General features: G+C 40.8%; 1 protein-coding gene across 1 annotated transcript in view; it reads right to left on the minus strand.

Annotated features, from left to right (window-relative positions):
• The window catches only part of si:ch211-196i2.1 (collagen alpha-1(I) chain), a 139,895-nt gene that overhangs the window by 103,219 nt on the left and 13,698 nt on the right, over positions 1–22,978 (minus strand). The window lies entirely within an intron of this gene.

Raw genomic sequence — 22,978 nt, forward strand, 5'->3', positions numbered from 1 at the left:
TAGAACATCAACATGCATCTGTCCCTATAAATTCCTGTCTTGGGTTTTTGCTTGCAACAAAATGGCATAATTTAAACTTGTAAAACAAGTGACATGACAGATTACTTGCTGCCAAATGTACAAGCTAGAATGATTAAATACCAAAACTGGGCTTGTGTCATTTGATCTGCAGCATTTACACTACCGTTCAGAAACTTGGGTTCATTTAGAAATGTCCTTATTTTTGAGAGAAAAGCAGTTTTTTTTCAATAAAGATAACATTAAATGAACCAGAGATACAGTCTAGACATTGCTAATGTGGTAAATGACTATTCTAGCTGGAAACAGCTGATTTTTAATAGAATATCTACATAGGGGTACAATGGAATACACATTTTGATGCAAATTGTGCCAATCTGCATCCAAAGAAAGAAGTATTTCAGCTGCGTCCATCTGTCCCAGAAATCAACAAGCCAAACTATCAAAACTGACTTTCTGCTTTTAGAACACCGACATGCATCTCTCCCTTTAAACTCCTGTCTCAGGTTTGCCTGTAATAAACGGTCCTTTCAGTTTGACATGAGAGAAACTGACCTGCACAGACCTCTGACATCAACCCTCCAACATCTTTAGGACGAAGTGGAACTAAAAGACGTTTAATAGTCAGGTGTCCACATACTTTTGGCCGTGCAGCAGAACAGTGTTTTCAGATTAGGAGACCCAGGCGGCCACCAGATCAAATGTCGGTGCTTAAAATCCCACTAATGGCTTTACTAAAAAGCGGAAAACCACTCGGGGTGTTTTGCCTTTTAAAGCTGCAGATGGCTGCTACACATTCCAACCAGTTTTTTTGGTGCCCTTCAGTGCCAAACGTTGTTTCCCCCCTCCTCACCCACCGGCTTATTTCCTGCCATTACATTTAAGTTATAGTGGAGTCTTTTGTTTTCGCCCCATGCGAGCAGGTAAAGTGCCATTCGTCATGTTTTTCCCCACAGGTGGCTTCTTCGGTTGGCCTGCGCTTGAACAACTCCTTTATGAGGATTATGAACGCTGCTCTTCATCATATTTGGAGAAAGTGAGTCACCGTGGTGAAAGAAAAGCCTGCTATTGTTGCATGCTGATCACACTCTAACCTGGGAGCCGACTGAGATCACCAGAATGCCAACGTCGTTACATCAGAGGTGGGTCCGAAGACTAATTACCAAATTAGGTGCATTTGAGCTGCATGCATGAAAAAGAAAATCAATTTGTGATCTCTGTAGGCAGCGGGGTGTCCAAAGATTACAATGGCAGCATTTATATATAAACCTCTGGGATTAAACCACTACAGTATGAACATGTCTCAGAGCGCCTCAGGACTGTTTCCACAGATACGGGATTGTTTAAGCAGATTAAACTCAAGGCCTCTCAAGCATTTCTTATGAATGAATCCATGTCTGTCAGGCCCTTTAGAGACCTATTTGCTCTGCGCACTCATCCTGACAGCAGAACCAGCAATGAAACGGATTCAGAGTGCAGTGTAGTCACACTCTGCTACCCTGCACGATTGAACTATTGATCTGGTGATGCACTAAAACTTCCAACAAACCAATTTTCTGGGAATACCCGAAGAGATATGGACAAGAAATGAAAGAAAAAAGACCTTAAAATAGTTGGTTTTGCACTTTTAACCTCCAGCCATGAGGGATGTGTGATATATTTTTATATATATATAGCACTTAGGTCAATGAATTTTGCCTAATAATGGGGAAATATGATTCTTAAGGGCTAAATATACCAATTATGGATGCAAATGCACCTTTTATTTACTTTAGTGTCTGTCCATATGCTGTTTTTTATCAGGTGGGGAGAGTTAAGCCATTTTAAGGCAGGAATTGGTTATCTTTGTTTAAGAAAAGCTTCTAAATATGTAGGTTTGATAGACAGAAATTTCTTTTTAGGGGTTAAATCATCGACTGGAGACAGACTTTATGCATGAAGCTTTGTTAACTAATACTGAGGAGCAGCACTCAACCTATAAGTGTCTTCTGTGGCTCTCAAGTTTGGAAAATAACCCCAATGATTTCATCCAATGAAGCAAGATCTAATGAAAGTTGCTTTTTTTCTTTATAAACTCAAGCGCCAGTGCCTATCAAATGCATTATACACAGGATCTATAAATAAAGTTTATAGATTAGGGGTCAATCTATTTTTTAAGGGCAACATTGATGCAGATCAACAACAAATATTTGGCATCAACATACATTTGCAGTATAAACTGAATCACATTAGTACTAATACCAGCATTTTTCACCAGTATTGCAACATTTTTAACAGATCATAACAACAAATCATTTCATGTTTTCAACAAATTATTTTTCACATTTTTGTGTAATGGCACGGTGTTTTGAATGACAACATATGTTACCTCTTTCTTTGTCTGTAAATGTGTGTTAGTGGGAAGCCTGGCATTGCAGAGTTTATCATGTCTTACCTTTACCTTGCAGCTCACAGTTCAGATGGTTCAGTTTCCCAGTGATGTCTGTTAAAAATGCAAGGGCAAGAATCCACTCAGTGTCCTCAAGCAGCAAGGTGTCTTCCCCTTTGGACTGCATCAACTCTTTGATTTCGGCCAACAGTGACAAAAAACGCTGTAAAACTGTTCCCCTGCTGATCCATGGGGTTTCTGTGTGTAGTAACAGCTCACCATGTTCAGCTGACAGCTCCTCCAGCAGCACCTTCAATGTCCTGGTTGTTTGGCTTTAGAGCCATTTATGATCTTCACGACACGAGTCATCACATGATCAAATCCGGCCACTTTTGTACATACATATGTCCTGCTGATGAATGATGCAGTGGTAATGTAGGAATGTTGCGAAGTTAGCATGGAAGCTTTGTAGCGGCTAACGTAGCGTCTGTCCACATTGCGCCGCTTTGCCGTCGCAATAGTCGCCCCGCAAATAGGACACATACATTTATCTTTCACTGTCGTGAAAAAGAACTCTTCCTCCCAATCATCGTGAAAATAGTGTTTTCTCTTTCACTTCTCTGTCATGTTTTGGGAGTAAAAACCAAACCTAGCTTCCCGAAGTGTCTGCGTCCGGACGCTTCAGCAGTGACGTGGTGGTTTGACATGCGCAGTGAACTTGACTCGGACATGGTCAGAGTTTGTTGTTCTTTAAAAAAAATAATAATAAAATAAATGTTGTAATTTAAAATCTGCATTAATGTAAGTATTTCCGATTTTAAAATAACAGCAACTATAATATTTTTATAATATTTTATAGGGAATTTCATGGTGACTAGTGTTATTTTTAGAATGTGTTGGGGGCAACTCACGTGGTCTCTGCGGGCAACCAGGCGCCCGCGGGCACCGTGTTGGCTACCACTGGTTTAGATTATGATTCTTTTATAAATAAGCAAAAAACGAAGACCATTATATTGTTTTCTGCCTGATTTCATCCATCACTTCTCTGAAATGTATATTTAGATTTGTATCAAATGTATATTCTGCACGGTTAATAGTAAAATCTCATTTATCTGGCTTTGTTTTGACCCACGATGACATAAGCTTCGAACAATTTACAAACTGCAGTGAACCATAATAACAACAACATTGGCATCAATCACACAATCCGCCGCCTCCCATCATGTGACGCTGAAGAGTGTGAGGGTTTGCTGATGCTACAATATCTCAATGAGCAGTAATCTAATTTATAGCCTGCAGGAACTGGAGAATGTTCTCACACACTTACTGATCTAAAGCTGAGATGGTCTTTATTAAGCTCCACTTGTGTGGGAGCTTTCATGAAAGAACATTTCATGTGCCAACGTTGTGCCCTGAAGGAAAACCCAGGAACATACTCATGGGCTTTCTTTTTTTTCTTCCTTCTTCCACCCAACACTGTAATCAAAGGATCAAGCCATTACGATGGGGGGAGGGAGGGAGGAGAGAGGGAGGATGCCAATCATGCCTGTTCTGTTTCCTGCAAAAGTAAAACAGATGTTTGAGTGCTGAAAATGTGTGAACACTGAGAAGTTTTGAGGGGTGGCTCAGTCTTTAGGGAACTTTGCCATTTTGTTCTGTTCAGCTACAGTTAGAGGAATTCATTATCTTGTATTTGTCAGTGTAGAATCTATGAAAAAGTATTTCAACTTTAAAATAAAGAGGTGACCAAACTGCATTGAAGCTATCAGCTCTAGCTGCTCAACATAGTTTAGTGACAAAATGTCATCAAATTGAAGGTCCTGTACATAACAAAAGGTCTTTTTGTGAGTTACATGGCCAGTTACACTTCCGTTTTACTTCATGTTGAGTGAAACTAAACTGGTAACTACATGAGGACACCAAATTTTGCCATTCTGATTGGAATGACGTGAGTCAGACGTGTGATCCCTGGTTTATTTATTTGGCATTTTGCTTACTTGTTGCACAAACGAATTGCCAAATCCAGACATCGAATCAGGCGGCTGCAGGAAAACACTCCTCCCTAAACTTTAATACTTTGAATTTCTTAGTTTGAATCCATTCCTTTTAGGGTTATGGAGTCAGTAGCTTTCATGCACTGGGTGAGAACCCTGCTAGTCTAATACATGGATGATGAACACCTTTAAAAGCCCATTACAGTCCAACGATTGGACTTCCCATGCATTAGGACCTCCAGGTGAAACTTTGCGCTAGCAGGTGAAAAGAAGCAGTTGGTGCCAGCTATAAAAGAACAATTGTACAGTTTGTCAGGTGGTTGAACAACACTCCCTCTATGGAACCACCATCAAGTGTGGCCATTCAGAGCAGCCATAAACACTCCTGCCTTCCAAGAAGTGGTCTTACCTTGTACAAAGTAGCTCATTATGAGCCAAGCTTCAGGCCTTGACTTTAACTGGAACAACTCGAGCAGCACACTGAGGAAGTTAGACATTCATGGCCAGGGCAATGTTGTCATGATACAGTAGGGATAACCACCGAAACTATAGTAGGAAATACTATTTTGTGGCATTCTTAAAAGCTAAGCCCTAATGTATCAGTAGACGGGTAACAAAACAAAGGAAAATACTGAACCTTTGACCCCTATAGTGAGGGGATCTGGTGGTTCGGTTATGTTAGGTGGCATTTTACAGACATGCTTTGGGTGCACTTGTCCCTTTAAACCTTGATTATACTCGCTTGCAGATGTGCAAATAGACATCTGTAGACCCCATGGATGCGTAAATGTTATACTACTTTCTACTCTGCTTGAAGGGTTGCTTTCCACGTGTGCACAACAGGCTGGCATCCACATATTCAACACATATTCACTACTACCAGTTATCCACACCACTGGCCTTGTAATGTATACACTACATGGATGGACCACGCTGGCCTTGGAAGGAAGGATCACTGCAGATCAATATAAAGTTGTTCTAAGTGATCAACTTTATCCTATAGTGCAACATTTTTATCCTGATGGAAGTGCTCTCTATTAGACAGACAATGGCGACATCCACAGGTCACAATGGTTCACGGAGTTTGATCGGTATGATGCAAATTTTGAATAACCACCTCCTCTGGTTGCTACACTGTTAAACAGTAGGAGACTCCACCTGGTGGCACTACAACTAATTGACAGTACATCTTCCCGCATGTGGGTCTTTTGTTTTCTGCCATATCTGGTAATATATTTTTCTCAACACATCATCTGCTATGGCCCAACCCAGATGAACACCTTTTGGAGATTTTGGACAGTGCTCTCCACCAAAATAATCAAAACACCAAATCAAAGAATATCTTTTGGACGAGTGGTGTTTCATTGATGCAGTAGCGTTTCAGAGACTTTAAAAATCCATTCCAAAGAGCATTGGAGCTGTTCTGGCAGCACATGGTGGCCCATCACCTTACAAAGACATTTTATGTTGGTTTTTCCTTTGATTTGTCTTCTGTCTGTAAATGCTGGACTCTGTTTAAGGAGAATAAACAGTAATGTTCCCAAAAACAAGCAATAATTTAGTGTAAATCAGATTTAAAAAATGGCACGTTGCGGGGATAAGCCAAAGACCAACATCAGAAGGTCAGAATAAACAGTATACAGTGCTGCACGAAAAAAACTGGTCTAAACAAAGACAACAGCTGTGTGCGATCTTCTTTTTCTGTTAGCATGCCATGTTCTGATCCTCCCAATAAATCTCCTGAGTAGTCTTCTGATGAGGGAAAGTGAAAATCTGTTTAATAAATGAAAACTTTCCATTGTCACACAATAACTTATAAAAGCCTCCAGAGAGACATATAGACAAATAGCAAGAACACACCACTAATTCTGTATTTACTCTACTTCAATAGCTACTACAGCTATTATTTTCCAGAAACACTTTGATTTACTTGAGAACACTGAAATAACTCAATGAGTCCTGACAATGGATGTGTAACAATGAATACAAGTCAATCTTTATCAACAATGAGTTAAAGACGTTTTCCTCATTGATGATCATCCAGAAAGTACATTCTTGTACTTTAAACACAATACAGAGTTTATGAGCTGAATAAAACTCTGACAGGATGATTGTAGGTAAATCATCTGTGATCTTTTTGGAAGTAGTTTGGTGTTTATGAGTCACATACTGATTCTTATGACTGCTGCACCGCTCTGTGAAGCTGCACTAATTCAGCCATTCAACATGATTTCTACGCATGTCAGCAAGTGCCACCAGATGCAACAGTTCTGAAAAAGGATTAGTGGAAACGTTTGACAGATGGAGAAGTTTCAAACCAGAAATGTTCTACATAACCATGAAAAAAAACCCGACTTTGAACATGTTCTTTGTTTTCCAGAGCGAAAAACCTCAAACATTCAAATATTCCCATTTCAGAGAGATGATGCCTCGCCGTGAACATGGACACCAGCTCCTTGGAACAAGATTTTCTCTGGATGTGACTTGCAGAGCAGAGTGAGGCCAAGAAAAAAGGGAAGCTGTTCACTCCACCAGATTTCCAATTCCAAGGCGTGGACACACCTCACTTGATCGTACTAATTTTTTGGCTCAGACTTCAGTGGAGCCAGTAAGGAGCTTACAAACTTTACGACAGGCCATTACTGTAGGTACCAAAGCTCTGGTCCACGGTGAGCCAACAACAAAGAATGGCTCGCAGCCAGAATAAAGCCAGTCGACACTTCCTCTATTTTTGTAATTCTCCAGAGTTGCAGCAATTAGCAGGCTTGGCTGAAGCCCAACTCTGAGCCAGTCCACTGCAGCTACAGATGCAGGGTCAGTCTGAAAGCAGGGACAAGTAGCTAAGACACTGTAAACAGCTCAGAACTGATAAACTGACACATGACATTTAAGGCTTACAATAATTATTTAAGCACTGGTTTGTTTGATTACCTGAAAAAGGAATGTCTAGCCTGACATTAGCTGGCCATTTCCCAAATACATGATCAGTCACAAGACTGAAACCAGCTGCCTGATATTGTGCAGGTCCCTTCATGCTGCCAACACAGCTCTGATGAATGTTCTTTATATCGTCTATCAGCGGTTTTACTGTTGTGTCTGTGTTCAATAAAACCAGCCATGGTTTGCTGTGTTCTGCTGAAATTACAGTAAATGTAAAAGTGCAGGAAACACTTGTAGTTTACAAGTGGACCAAGTGTTGTGGAAGGATTGATCGCATGGCCCATGAGAAGAACTTTTGCCACAACAAACAGCTTGAGAAACAAGACCAAGAGCCTAGAGTGTTGCTATGAGCTGTTTTGACACCACAAGTGTGATCTACATAATATTACGTAGGTTGTTTTAATGTAATGGCTGATCAGGATAAAGACCTTTTCTATGAAAGGTTTGGTCCTGTTGATTTCATAATTACCAGTGTGTTTTCAGTTGATGATTTCCTGTGGCAGCTGTGGCTTAAGGGATAGAGCGGGATGTCTACCGATGGTAAGGTTGGTGGTTCAATACCTAACCCCAAAATGGGATGTCAGTTCTGCCACCACTGGTGTATTCATGTGGAACTTTGGAAATGAAGGCTGAAAAAACACTACATATATGTGGCTTTTAATCTTTAAGACTGAGATCTATTTTATGTTTTGTTAAAACAGCAACAACAGAATTTCCATGAGACATTTCTGCCATAGTGTAAGATAAGATAAACCTTATCGATCCTTTGTTGTGGAAATTCATATGTCAAAGCAGCTAGCTAAAAATGAAGCATAGCAAGAAACATCTGTAGTCTGATAGATGATTATTTTGCTTATAAAAGACGGGAAAAGATGCAGCAATGTCTTTAGAAATAAATGTTAAAAAAAACTACACTATATGTGAGCAAAAATGCCCAATTAGTCATATGCAACATCACAATTAACATACAATTATTTTCCCTTTTGTGGAATTTTCACAACTACATGGGCTGAAGTCGAATAATTTACACCACTTCATCTTGCAAGCCATGACAATATAAATGTTCTCAATTAAAATCGATTAGATTAGACTTTGTCATTGCACAGAGTACAATTACTAAGACAACGTAATGCAGGATAGCATCTAACCAGAAGTGCAAAAGCAGCAGTAAAGTGCATCATATACAGTATAAACAGAAAGAACATTATGGGCATTATTAGCTTCCTTAGGGCTAGCATCCCATGTTATTTGCAGTTATCAGGTCGTAGCATCAGTGCTGTGCGGTTTCCTGAAAATATAGCAAATCAGACTTTTATTTGTCACCTGTTCACTGAGATTTACAATGTGCTGATCCTCTCTATAATCAACAGCAGCTATGGAGGTGAAGCAGCTGTTTGAGTCATGTGGGATCACTGAGGGTCACTGATACCGGATACAAACATTGAAAGTTCCCTCACCTCTGACCACAGGTTCAAACTTTCTCCACAGCACATTGACTCTGTGAGCCGATCAGCGTTCTCTTCTCAAATCCAGACAGGCACATTTCTACTGTTTACATTTTACACTTAGTGCACTGAGACAAACGCCAAGGAACATGGAGAACGGAACCCATAGTAAAATATGTGCAGTAAGTCATGCTAGACACTATGTAGAGCCGCCTGGGCAACGGGATTCTAGTTAATTGTGAAACTAAAGGACATCTGCTAGACTAAGACGATATTTTGAACTTCGGATGGGTCAAAAAATCAAAAATTGACCTGTTCATTCATACAATTTACACTGTAACTATCTGGACTGTCTCGTTGTCTAATCACGGTCAGTTGAAAAAACAACTTGTACTTCCCTGAAACATTCCCACAAAGATGTCAGTGATTCATAAACCGATTGCTGTCCAGGATTTATTAACCAACAATACCAAAAATGAGTGACATGTAATCTGTGTAGCCCTGAAAGTGCCAAGAACTAAACAGCAGACAGACAAGGTTAGCTACTGGCTCATCAAGAAAGCGGAACATTAAAACGATAAAGATCTAGATATGTTTTTCTCAGGAGTTGATGGAAACCAAAGCAGAAACTTATTAGGAATAGACATGACTCCAAAAAATACTATCCAGGATGTATGCAAGACAAACAGATCTGTCAACTTGTTGCAGAGTCTGACAAAAATAAAAAAATAAAAATCTGTTGCAGTTAGCTACGTCTTGTACGTCAAAAACTGAAATAAACAATTTCTGTAAGTTGTCCAGAGAACCACTGGTTAATGCTGTCTGGTTACCGTGGCGATAATGACAGGGACATGATAAGACATCCTCCCTTAAATCAAACCCTCTCCGCCTGGTCTGGCCGCCTTCCAGCGGCGGTAATCAGTGGAAGTGGAGCCGGCTGCCACGCTGTCCTGTGCCGGGATCACGTTACTCTAATAGACTCAGACGGACCAACAGATAGCTCAATTACTGCGCTGCTGCAATTACTGGCCTCTGCTGTGGTGGAGCCCGAACAGGCAGAAAGATTAAAGACCTCCACCTGCTCTGGTGGAGAATCACTGGCTCTGATAAGTAGGAAACGAGAGACGGAAAGTTGGAGTGAACACAGGAAACATAAGAAAGTCCATGTTCCTAAACAGTCATTCAATCAGTCGGTCATCAGCGAAGCTCCGAGTGATGAGGACACCTACCTACCAACACAATGAGCTTGAAATGCTCACAGATGGAGCACCCAACACTGATAGAAGTAGAAGAACCTCAAAGAACCTGTTGGGGTTCCTCACCATCACAGCTGTGGAGGAACATGTTGAGTTCATAATGGTTCCTTGAGGAACCCCTGCAGTAGAAGTCACTCGATGCAGAAAGAACTGTTTTGATGGGTTTGGGCTTCCTTTTTGACAACTTTACTCCTACAACACTCCATACATAATATAGATATTAGGCAATATTGTAAATATGTCTAAATAAAATGTATACTTTTCTATATCAAGACAAATAAGGACATTTGTCTTTAAACCTAATAATGCAAAACCCAATAATCCAGGACCCAAGCACCTCTCTACATGCTTATTATTATTTCTAGTGTTATACTGTATTTAGACATTTTCATGATCTTTGCTGGTGTAAATACCAGCACAATCATACAATCATCAAAGCCAATACACCACCCTGAGGTTGAGGTCAAAAGTGATGCAAAATGACACAACCAAATTTTTCTTTGTCGTTATTTATTTTACTTTTTTATTCTTTATTTTACCAGGTAAGATCAGTTGAGAATAATTCCTCATTTACAATGATGACCTGGCAAGAGGCCCCAGCAGGAAGAAAGATAACAAATAAACAATACATATACAAAAAATAACACACAGGTGTTTAAACAGAGATTAAAAACACCATTGCCAGCAATTCAATGAAAACAGTCAGCATGTGCAGTGGTCAGCTAGGGTCTGCTACAGCTTCTGCTTAAAGATGTAAGGTGATGGAAGCAATGACGGTTTCAGACATTTCTGGAGGGAATTCCAATCGATCGCTGCAGCAAACGAAAGGAATTCTGGCCAAAGACTGTGTGAACTTTGGGGACAGAGAGTGTTATGAGATCACTGGACCTCAGCTGGTAGTTGTTATGGGAGGAGTGTAGAAGGTTGGAGAGCTATTGAGGTGTCTTCCCTGATAGGGTCTTGTAGATGAGTGAAAGCCAGTGTTGGAGTTACCTAGTGTAAAGGAAGGGCCAACCTACCAGTTTGTAAAGGTCACAATGGTGGGTGGAGAAAGGTGCACCAGTAGCAAGACGGATGGCTGAGTGATGGAGGACATCAAGCCTGTTAAGGGCCACTTAGGGGCCATTTTAAAGATGACATCACCGTAGTCAAACATGGGGAGGATGGTCATCTTCACAAGAGTGTTTTTGGTAGAGTATGTAAAGGAGGCCTTATTACGGTAAAGGAACCTGAGTCTGGATTTGATTTTAGCCTGTTATGAACTTTCATCAAGGTTTGCATTTAAGTAAAACTATCGAATGTTCAATTGAACTATTCTTTTATTCCTGAAATACGTAGAAAGATCCTAATTTGTGGAAATATTATATTGTATACATGCTGAAGTATTGCAATGTGCTCCTAACTCTACAAAAAATCCCTCAGAAACCCCTCTAGAGGTTCCTGCAGCAACCTCTTCTCTAAACCGACCAGTTAAAGCTTCCTCCAGGAAACTCCCAAAGCAAGCAGGGTTCCTTGAACATCCCCAGAGTTCCTTGAGGGTCTCCTGATTCTAAGAGAGTAATGGAAATACCTTCTGTTAGTACAGTCAGCCTGCTGACTTTATGAGGCCTGGCTATCAGAGAGCCAGAGATCCGATGTTGGGATATGATTTCAGGAGTTGTCCCTGACAGTGCGTATAGTGGGCTTATGTAAGATCTGTGTTTGTGTGAAGACAGGCTTGTTAAAGTGAACTTATGGCCCAGCGGAGGACTCGGAGGGAGTTAAGTGGACTGAATGGATCTAACAGCCATGTTGTTAAGTCTGTAGGTAACAAGGCTCAGATATAACAAGAAAACCTACAATATTTCATGTGGAGAAGCAGGAAATATGTGTGCTCTGGATGGGGGAATTACAGCGCCTCCAGGGGGATGGTTTAGGGGCAATGATGTTAAAAAGATACAGCTAGAGGAACCAAAATATTCAAACCAGAGTTGCAGCAGTAGTATGTAAAAGACAGTCAGCATGTTCACTATCATACATTCTTTCTAATCTGAACTTCTGGAAACTCTACATGTTGATCACATCTGCTTTTTCCCCAGTATTCTCCATTAGATCATATAATTAAATCCTACAGAACATTATTTTTCTGGTTTGCTTTCAAGGCTAAATAAACCTTACGGCACCTTTGCCCCTGATCGGACGGACTCGTTCTTTCTCCCTGTGTATTCAGAGCGATTATCTAATCACTCAGTCCTGCAGGGTTCAGAGAGACATAAACACTTCCTGTGCTGTTTTTCTCTCACTTAACTGCAGTTGTAATCCCTTCAAAGGGGGCCTTAAGAACACTGGAGCCAGTCATCGGCAGAGTAAATTAAACATTATAGTGGCAGAAGTTACAGCAGAGGGGGAGCCCCTGTTTAGAGTAAAGCTACATCTGCAGGTTCCCATATAGACTCGACTGTGTGGTTCAGAGCAGCGCACATGAAGTTTCACTGACCTAAAATGTAGTGATGGTGAAATCAGAAATCTAAGACATATATCTGAAGAAGTCAGCATGGGATGGAGTTGTTTTTGTGCTCTGGTTAAACTCACTAAATCTAAGTTTACTACTCATATGTAGTACGCTAAAAGGCACTTTTCTCTTATAAAACATACTAAAACACTATGAGAAAGGAAGATTGTTTCTAAATTTTACAGATAAACCAACACTGGGCGATATGGCTGAAAAACGACCACTGATCATTTTTATTACACTTTATAATTAATTCTATTTGAAGGATGTAAATAGCCCTGGCTTACAGAGCTGTCTACATGCCTCTTCTGTGGAAAATTAAAGGTGACATTGAAGGTGATACACCCCTTGGGAATAGTGATGTAACTCTGACCCAACATCCATGTTGTCCAATATTTCTTTTATGTAAAGTCATAAACTTGTCTGTATTTTTATTTCCCCTAAGGGAGAGTGTGTGTTTTATGTTTTGTAAAAGATGTGTCTTTGCGAACTGAAACAAAATGTAATAAATACATGTGCATAAAAAAGAGATCATTTTAATGTGAATACAACAATAAGAATAAAAGCACTCAGAAAGCACAGTACTCCACCAAGGCTGCTCAGTCGTATCATTTCCAATGGATGAAATCTTTAATAAAAAGTTACCTTGTAGTGAGCACATTTTATCATTTAGCTCTGCAGCAATGCAAGGATGTGGTCAGTCGAAATACTGGCAGTTCTGTGTTGGAAAGAGAACCACCATGACAGAGTCTTCTGTGATGCTTAATGTCTACCAGCTAGAGCTCCCCTTCATAAAGACAGCATCACTGTGTCCTCGTGGCTGATCTATGCTGTTGGAGCAGCTTATGTTCCTTCATCTCAGTTCATCAAATTGTTTTTACAATTTCTGCTCAAACATGTCTGATTTGCCAGTTTTTTTTTTTCTGATGGACATTTATAAAGATATTTGTGAAATTTTAACTCGATATAGCGAATATTTTCCAAGATATATATTTTTTCTCTAAATTGCCCCATTTAAGCGAGTTTTTAAACATATTGACATTTGAGGTCATTTGAACAACATCTTATCTGGAACTATTGAAGGAAAAAGCCAGAAAGTTTCATTGTTATTTTTCATCACGTCATTGATTGAAAATCTGCAATATTAGACACTAAACCATACGTAGCTACAGGTCACAATAATACAAAACAAAATATATAGAAAATGTTTAAAATGAAGTACTTGATCACAAAAATGAAAAAAGGAAGTTATTTTTGTTCCTAACTGACTGAGCAGGTATGACAAGTTCCAAAACGGTTCGCCAACTATAGATAAAAATAGTCAGGCACCATATTAAATATGTATAGTTAGTGATAAAAAGAAGTTTCAAGAAACTCAGCGATGGTTGTGCAGAGGATCCCTCATGCTTTCAGATGAAATAACCCAGCAGCATCCCTGTAAAACCTTTACAGTTTCCCAGAACAACTTCAAGGAACGAAGACATAACAGCCACCAGTCAACACTTGCCCTGATCTGCTTCTAGTCTTGTGCTTGGAAATCCATCCGAGGACCCCAGAGGAGGTGGAAGTAGAGACGAACATCCCCTCAGGTCACATTCTCTGCTGGAGTGAGTATCACCGATGGCTCGCTGCAGACCCTGACAAATATCCATCTCAGTTTAGCTGTTTGGGTTTTCTGCTGATTTCATCCCCTGACACAAACAGATAACCTCTAAGTATCTATCTAAGCTCCAAGAACAATTAGCCCATTTTTTCCCCCGTCTTCCCTTCATGTGCTGACAGGCACTGAACTTGAGACGTTAAACAGCCGAGCGAGATCGCTCCGGCGGCGTAACATTAGCTTCTCATGTTTGGTGAATAACATCGGGGCAGAGGGCAGGACAGAGATAGTCTGACTGTGGGGCACCGAGGCCATTAATCACAGATTTGTTCTACTTTTCTGACACATGCACCTCTAAGCATTATGACCCCGAGGTCACCCAGCCTGAGGTCAGTGTTTGTTTCACTTCAAGGTCGAAGAAAGAGGGCTGGAGATGAAATATCGAGCCTCAAATGGAATAAAAGGATGATGTACAACAACGAGGCAGGTATTTGTGCTCCGATGTCACATTTATACCAAGTTTGTGGTCGTGTCAAGTCAAAAAATCTCCTCATAAATTAATATGCAGGCTCTGTGAACTAATAATGAGCGACTTGTGGTGACCAGAAGCTGAAATATAAAACCAGAATTGACAGACTCTCCAATGGAAATGATCACCTGCAGCTCAAGACAAATGGAACTACATTAACCGTGTACGACAACTGACATTATTCAAGCTATTAGAGCGTCACGCTGAACGCCACAGCGAACACGGAGATTTAGAGACTTCAGCAAAAGCAAATAAGCCGCCTGTTTGCACAGATGTGAGGCCTGACAGCTTTGCTTTGCATGAGAGATGTTTCATTTCTCGCTGAGCGGATGCACAATGCACATCCAGCTCCAGGGACAGGTTACATCCCACCTAAGGGGGCTGCAGAACAGATGAAAAGAGGTGAAAGGGTCTCAGCAGACGAAAACGAGATCTACATCTGGAGAAGTCGACTTTGCAGACACCCAGCCCCTCAAGCTGGACTCTGACCAAGCACATAAACAACACCTGAGGTAATCAACTGGCCGGCAGAGCTGCATGAGGTGTTCTTACATCGTGTTAGGCCAGGTATTTAGTCAGATTTATTTCAAGGATCGAGCTTCAGAGCCAGAGAAAAGTAAGAATATGAGGGCATTATTCGCTCATTAATGCTATTATACCGCTATTGTTTCTTCCTCGTCGTGTCCTGACCTCCTTTCTGTGCGATTTCCAAGAACCAGATGAGGAATGTGTCGGCCGAACTCACGGCTTTCGGGTACATGTCTTACATACCAGTTAGAAAAATAAAGCTTTAGAGGGCGTGGAGGGCAGAACAGCCTGTAAATTAGCATTTTACATGAGATGAGGAAAGCAGAGAAGGGTGTTTTTGGGTGGGCGAGGGAGTTTTTGAGTCAGGTAATGAGCCTGCTGTAACACTCGAAGGAGAAATGGAAATGCTGAAGAGTGAAACGGGGTGTGCGTTGGACGGCGGACAAACCTCCAGATCCCAGCACGTACCGAGAGATTATCAGGGGATTGGAGGGAAAAAAAAAAAAAAACTTATCCTAGGAAAAGAGGCCACTATTTCCACAGAAAACATTAATATGAGCGTGAGCACTCTCTCAACATACTGAAATTAAATTTTAATTTACAGCACCCTCGAGTTTGTTGATTTATTTTCGTGAATGTTGCCCTTACCTGCCGATCCTGCAGCCGTGAGCCGCTTTAGAAAAACAGATTAGAGTTTCCGAATCACATAACCGATACTGTATCTACTTCATGTTACGCTGTAAGCATGTTTCTGTGAAAGCGGCCTGATTCGAGGGGCTTTTCTCCTCAAGCATGAACACGACTTTGCTCTGAGACAGACAAACTAAATAGGATCCAGGCCTATCAGTGTTGGGGAGCAGCTCTGATCCAGACTAGCGCTGCTGCTGTCACCTCTGTACAAACAGAACTACATGTCTGTCTTCATGTGGCAAACACTCCAGACTTAACTTATACATCGTGTTAAATCGACTTGTTCTATGTCAAACACTTCTAAAGCAGCGCCCACATGATAATCCTGCATCTCCAGCATGTCAAGAAAGTTCGTTAAATTCCAGTTTTTCATTCGGCCCAATGCTTGTAGAACGTTATCGTTTGTCTTTTCCAGTGACATGGCTCAGATGATGGGGAAAACCCAACAACGGTTGGATGAACTGCTGTGAAATGCATCCAGCCGGTCATTTATCCCATAACATCTGCTAGTCAGATTGGCACAGAATTTTGACGTTGATGATTCCCAGAGAAAGGAATCCTAATGACTTTGGTAATCCCCTGGTTTTTCCTTACAACACCCCGAACTTCACATTTGTGGTTTCGAGTGAAATGCCTCAACTATTGCCCCGATTGACGTGCTATCAAAGTATTTCCATCATCTTTAGTTGTGTCTCTTGCTTAAGGCTAATTGGCAAATATTAGAATGTGAACATTAAACCAGCTAAACACCAATCTGTGTCAAATTGGCACATTGATGACTGCTGTATCTGAGTATAATCTAACAGAATTATGTGTACATTCGATCCTGGCAAATTACACAAGTTCAGTACTCAAAGTATTAATAGTAATTCAACTGGAATTCTCACGTTGACGCAGTTTGTTCTCGACTCCTCTAGAAACTTTGGTTACATCTTTAAGGAGTCGAAGAAAAAAAAATGAGGCTTTAGTCTTTTTATGCTGTTTTACAGAGTGTAACTAGGTTTTCCGTGTCTTTGGCTCAGACAGTAAGGAAAACCACTGGTCTTTTTAACTTTCAGTACAAATCCTCTGTGATTCATCCCATGTGATCTATTCTCAGTATGAGCTGTCAGGTAGATGATACACAACAGAGCAAACTGAACCACTTTAAAAACTCCTGTGGGCCTGCAACAGTTGGGATTTTAAACAATAGCCTGAAATAAGAGGTTATAGAGGTCGAAAGGACAAAACTACAAACTAATCTGTGCCTCAGATTCAACATTTCTTTCTTTATGTCTTTTTAATTATCAATTCTATCTGTCTATCCATGTATCATCCATCCACCTGCCTATCTACCCACGTACCTACTGGCACAGCTTAAAATCTCTACATTAAAATCTCTTTTTTAAGGGAAACCTGACCAAGAGGATACACATTTATATAGGAAAGGTCAAGAGTAAAACACAGAAGAATAACCAGGAGATTAAGATACACAAAACAAAATCCAGTTTAGGAGAAGTTATTTCACTCTTCAGTTTCACATCTTTTGACCAGAGCTTTGAACTCTGTGAAGATGAAATCAATGATGATCTTTTAGATCATCATTTATTACTCTGCCAAGGAACGTGGCGGAGTTATGTGACAATCGGCACACGTTTGTCCTTCCGTCTGTTAGTCTATCTGTGTGCAACATTAATCAGAAATGGGCTAACGGATTTGGATGTGATTTTCAGGGAAGGACAGAAATGACACAAGGACCAAGTGATTACATTTTGGCAGTGATGCGGATTATAGTCTGGATCCATGGATTTGTTAAAGATTTCTGTATCATTGCGAGATAGCGGCATGGTGTCACTGTAACTATGACAACAGGTGAACACGACATCAGCTGCCTGCTGATGATCACATGATTGCAATCCTACTACAAATCCACTGCAGACTTATCGGGACTTATCCATCAGAAATCATACAACAACTGACTGACTCTCTGAGTGCTTTTCTTGTTATCTATGTGTCCATTTTAGTGTCCTTGCTGTGGAACTATTTTTATTAGACTAACCTTCTGGCAGTACAGGTGTTGAAGAAGGGTCAAAGGGTCGGAGGCCAACAACAGAAGATATTTTTACCCTCCCAAGAAAGGGTTTGGGAAGAAGGTGTTTTGTTCTTATATAGTATGGAACTAATAATGAAGTTACATTTACTTCTATGTATAGTAACCAATGAAAAAGATTTTCTGACTGTTTGATTCATTATAAAGGCGGTTGCAAATTTCCATGACAACTCTTCCAAAACAATGATGCTGCAGTGTGATCTGAAGGTTATTCCAGAACCAGGAAGCAAAACAGGAGAGCAAATCTTGAGAACCATATAGCCTTTAGATTTCAACAAGTTTCAATATGTATGATGTAAAAATGTTCACTTCATCACACAAAAGAAAGTGTGACAAACAGGGCAATAAACTGACAAGTTAATCACTCAGCGAAACTGGGTCTTTCAGATTTTGTCTTAGCTAATCAACATAATAACCACAAGTAGACGACAAGGAGCAAACCTACACTAATGTTTTCCCCACTGTACTCTACTATCATCTACATGCAAGTTTGAATTTTTTCCTGTCTGACCTGAATTAAATTTTATTTATCGCGCTTTAATCTTGGTTAATAGTAGCTGATTAAATATTAAAACTCAAAGAGTAGAGCTAGACATCAGTTCTAAGATCATCTGAAAGGCCACGCTGTCATCATAACCGCTGCCCTGTCTTTTTAGGGTCAACATCATGTTGCAGGTTGGGGTGGACGGGGTAAGAAAACACCATAGTTACATTGACAAAGTCATTAAAGTGCTTGTAAAAACCTCTAGTAAAGAAACTTTACAAGACTCGCTCAGGTCTAACAAACAGACTCGTCCTGGATGAGTCCTGACCCCGAGAGTCGAGTGCAGCTCAGTCGGTTACTCATCAGGTCTCCAGTCAAACAAAGACTGGAAGAACATTTAACCAACGACACACAGCTACATCTAGAACCCACAATTTTCCAGAATAATAGACTGGAGTCAGTCTAACAAGCTGTCATTCACACATGAATGCAGAGAAATTAGTCCTAGAGAACTGTATGTCCTCAAACTGACCTTTTTTTTTTTTGCTAAGCCTGATGGAAACTCAATCTACGGCAGGTATGAGGCCTGCAACATGGTAATGACAGCCACACTCAGACGTCCTGAGAGGCACAGATAGCGGTGGTTTTCTCTTCAAGTCTGTCGGCAGCACAGACCACAGCCCATTACGTCACTCTCACCTAATCAGGAGGGATGAGAACACAGCCGGGTCACGAGAACCAGGTTATCCTCGCTTAACATAACTGGGCCTGATCCCAGGAAAACATGGAAAAACACAAAGACACTGACATGATGTTAAGGGTGATGCATGACACACGACTTTGCACAGCGAGGCCATTATCCATGCAGGCGCCTGTTGGAGACGTTCATTTAGTTTTAGCCAAAAAACTGCACAAGATTTCTACTTAGGTACAAATATCTGGTGGATGAACCATCGCTCATCATTCAGCACTCCAACAGCTGACAGATGCATGGCAAGAAAACCCAACGTAAACCACCTGGTTCCTTCCAAACAGGCCAACAGACTCTAAATTCCATCCTTGAGATCCAAAACGACCTGTTCAATTACATTCTCGGGAAATTATGTTCTTGAAACTTCACTCCACACATCGTCTGAACAAATCCAAGAAACCGAGACCTTTGTGGGCGCTAATGAAAAATGACAACCACATCAATGATATCGAAACGCTGATTACATACCTGCAAAACAAAGCCGACCGCCTTAAAAAACCAAAGCTAATGACAGTTTTTAACACGATTATGTTGGATTTATGGGATTTTTGTGATGAAGCCCCTTATTTTGGGGGTAATAGCTGGTTAAGCTACAGTATATAAATTACACACTGTGAGGATTTTACCGTGTCACTTGCTTTAATGGTAACTTTTACACCTCACTCACAAATACAAGTTAAAAAGCAGGAGGCTGACTCTAAACCTGTCGTGAGTGTGATTCTTGCAGGAATGTTTAGCCTTAGGCACCATTTACACACTTACTTGCTACTACACTAGCAGAATTTTATTGGCAAAAATCAACTTTGCTGGTTTCAATGCACTATTTTTCTTATTCCAGCTCATTAAAGACACAGTATACTGCAGAAAACTGGGATTCCACAGACATGAATAAGCCTTGTGGCACCTCTCATGTATCACCTCCATCTCTTTCAGCTCTTAAATGTTGGTTCAGTTCACGGTCTGCATGTGTGAGAGGGGTTAATATGTATGTAAATGAAGTGCAGAGTGTGGCAGGAATGTAGCTGGCCGAGCCTTTATCTGTAACATGTCAGTCTGCACATGTACAGTCTCATGTCTCCTGGTATGCGCTGCAGAACCAGAGGCCTGAGACGCACAATCGGTTGCCTTGTGTGGGTCCCGACTGTCCGCATTGTTCATTGTTCACAGGTTGTTTTGTCAGTGTCTACATGCACCGTGCAGCTAATGACGGTGCCACGTTAGGAGACAAAGAACCCGACTTCTTTTATGTGAACAGGATAATAGTTACCATGTAAAAAAAAAAAGATGTGAGTATGTGCCTATAAAAAGCAAAACCTGTGCCTGGTTTAAATTTGCAACCCACCTCCTTTCAAGAAATCTGCTTGTGCAGCAATACACTGCTCCCAGTGCTCCTGCAACATTTTTGCAAGTCCTGCTGTGACCACTTGCAGGTGTGCATTTGCAGTTTCACCATGGACTTCTGCAAAGAACAAATTTGGTGTCAAAATTATCCAACTTTCATGTCAAGGATCATTACAGGTGACCAGAGTTGCATCCATGGCTCCAACTCACAGCGCAAATACCTGTCTTCTGTGGAAGATCCTACAAGATCCAAGACTGAAGACAACACATGACGTCTGTATTTTTGTTTAATCTGATGTGGATTTGTCTCCCAGGGTTAGAATGTCACACATCTGATACATTAGAAGGTTTCCCATGGTGCCAAATCACAGGTTCTTTAGCCACATCAACAGAATCGTTACTGTCCGTCTGCCTTACTTAAGAGATTTGCCTCTTTGGGATTCCTGTAAAGTTAAAGTGTCATCATTTTGACACACTGGAGGAGATCCAGAAGGTTTCTTGGTTTGATCTAAATGTGTTACAGAATAGGACTTATGATTGTGGCAGGAGCAGTGGGAGCTGTGCATCGCTGAACAAGGTGACTATTTCAAAAGTTGACCAAAATTAAAGCCGGTATGTTTTTGTGTGTGTGTGTGTGTGTGTGTGTGTGTGTGTGTGTGTGTGTGTGTGTGTGTGTGTGTGTGTGTGTGTGTGTGTGTGTGTGTGTGTGTGTGTGTGTGTGTGTGTGTAAGATTGTTAGGGGGGGGCGCGCGAAGGATGGAAAAATTGAAAGATAGCAGATGAATTTAATCCTTGTGGACGTGCACATCACACATTTGTGCACATCTATGGAGGCAAAAAAGTTATGCTTAATGAGATTTCCCATGTGTCCAGACTTTAGGGACACCAGTATAGCTAATATTTACTGGTGATAAAAAGGAAACCATGAAGGCATATAGGTTCTTTCTTTGAGTCTCCAGTGCAATCTAGTATGCAAAATAGTACATTGCTGCACATATTTTAATGAAAGATACCCCCTAAAAAAGATAAAATACCCCTATGAAGTCACTTTTATATGTAATTGAATCCTCTAAGCATTGCATTTTAACTGATTTGTATAAATCTGGCAATCCGGCAGTAAGATAGCGAATTAAAACATTTCCAAGTGTACTTCAGGTTTGCTTAGGACTTTGACGCTGATGCATGTACAACCCAGACTGTGGCGCTGATTATCAGCTTTGCCTTTAAATAAAAGTCTAATGTGTCCAACAGACAAACATGTGGGCAACAAACCCATAGGAACACACTCCTAAACATTAAGCAGAAAAAAGATGGTTAAAGTCTGTGTTTGGGGGGGAAGCGTCTTGATTAAAGTGGCACGGTGCCACGATGACAAAAGAAATCAAATTTAAGCTGTGGTCTCGAGAAACGAACCCTCCAGGGTTGACAAACCTCTGGACTGAAATGACTGAGCAAAGGCTTCAAAACAAATCAATCACAATGAGGTAAACAAAAGCTTAACAGGTTGAACAGGTCCTGACACACAGCGGCTGATGGGAGCTTAAAGGCGAGGGCATGGAACAGAAAAAAAAGGGGGGAAAACAAAACTAATTTGAAGTTTTTCCCTCTGGCTGTCCCACGTAGGATCTGCTTGAGTTCTGTTAGTCATAACACAGTCGTCACCTCGGGTCCTTCATCAGTCAAGTTCAGCCGAACCGATAAAGATCTGCACATGTTCATCATGATCGAGGACATTTATGAACATGTCATTCCAGCCTATGGCACTATTGATTCAACCTAAAGACCTCTTCGTTTCATCAGGCAGGTTTACAAGTTCATTACCGGCTCCAAAGAATGAGTCTCGAACACAGAATAAAGAAAAATAATCATTCAACTACCCACAAGCCACAATGTTTTTTTACGTTTTCGTAGGTTTGCTGAAAAAAACGGGCCTCATAAAGTGTCATTTTGAGCGGAGAGGTGGGTGAATGGCATGTTGAACGCTGTTTATTTTACCACGTGGCGCACCTTGCTGATGTCACAGCAGGTCAATGAAAGCACAGATGGTTACAGAACAGACTGTCAGTGTCAGGAAGTCCGTGCAGCAGCTCGAGTATCACGATAAGTGTATTTAAGATCCATTTCATTTCTTTATGTGGCAGAAAAAGTTCCTTTACCATGAGGTAAAATGGAAGAGGGATAAAGTGTGAGTGTGCCTCACTGGTATGAGACAACATTGCATCACCTGGCTTCTATTTTGCGGAACACAAGCGTATGAAGGCAGTTACACATGTCACAGCTGCAGCAGTTAAAACCAGCCTCCTGGCTTTTTTTTTTTTTTTTTTTTTTTTTAAACGATGAATTACAATAATATGATAGTTTAAATGCGTCCCGTGGGGCAAATGGTTGCCAAATAAAGTCGGGCCCTGCTATTAGACACCAATCTGCACCAGACCTCGGATTGATGAGCCAAAG

This window comes from Amphiprion ocellaris, chromosome 17, assembly GCF_022539595.1.
Source record: "Amphiprion ocellaris isolate individual 3 ecotype Okinawa chromosome 17, ASM2253959v1, whole genome shotgun sequence".
In the NCBI taxonomy this organism is placed as follows: Eukaryota; Metazoa; Chordata; class Actinopteri; family Pomacentridae; genus Amphiprion; species Amphiprion ocellaris.